This window comes from Macrobrachium nipponense, chromosome 6, assembly GCF_015104395.2.
Source record: "Macrobrachium nipponense isolate FS-2020 chromosome 6, ASM1510439v2, whole genome shotgun sequence".
Classification (NCBI taxonomy): Eukaryota; Metazoa; Arthropoda; class Malacostraca; order Decapoda; family Palaemonidae; genus Macrobrachium; species Macrobrachium nipponense.
In genome coordinates, this window is record NC_061108.1 from 92,994,021 (window position 1) to 92,994,752 (window position 732).

The 732-nt window shown below is 35.7% G+C and overlaps 1 non-coding gene across 1 annotated transcript; it reads left to right on the forward strand.

Annotated features, from left to right (window-relative positions):
• The first annotated feature begins 262 nt into the window (after nucleotides 1-262).
• On the forward strand, nucleotides 263-335 carry Trnak-cuu (transfer RNA lysine (anticodon CUU)). Its single transcript has one exon. It is a non-coding gene; the product is annotated as a tRNA-Lys (tRNA).
• The last annotated feature ends 397 nt before the right edge of the window (nucleotides 336-732 follow it).

The following is a 732-nucleotide window of genomic DNA, read 5'->3' on the forward strand; positions in this document are numbered from 1 at the left end:
GTTTTATGACTCGATATATCTCTGACAAATATCCATAGCTATTCGTAGATTCAAGTTCATTAGGCAAATGAGCTTTGCAGCGCATATGCCAGTTTTGCCAGTAACCTTATCAACAGGCTTCCATGTTTATCCTACGGGATATAGAAATACCTTCATGTTATCTGCAGACTATTTTTGACAATAAAAATCAATTACACAACAGCAAGTTTCCCAATCTGAAATAAATTTTATTTGGTTACTTAGTTCGAACTAACTACTACAAGCCCGGCTAGCTCAGTCGGTAGAGCACGAGACTCTTAATCTCGGGGTCGTGGGTTCGAGCCCCACGTTGGGCGCTAATTCTTTTGTAGGATCAGGGTACAATTAGGATACGTTATCGTTAAACAAGATTTTGAGCACATTTCTTTTCTTATACCTATATGTTTACAAACATTTATAATGCTTTACTAATTTTTACTTTCTTGCTCCTAGTATATATCTGATTAAAGAACAGCTATCACTCGACACTACGTATTATTTATAATTCAAATATCCTAGGTTACGCAACTATTATTTTGCATCTGGGTTATTTCTCCAACATCTGTCTCTTCATCCACGAAAACTTGAAAAGCAATGAAGACAACATATGCTCATGTCTCAGACCCACTTTTATACCATACTAGTCACTCTTGCAACTGTATGTTTGAAAATTGCTTCACATTTGTTATAAGCCAGTATAATCAATCTCATTAA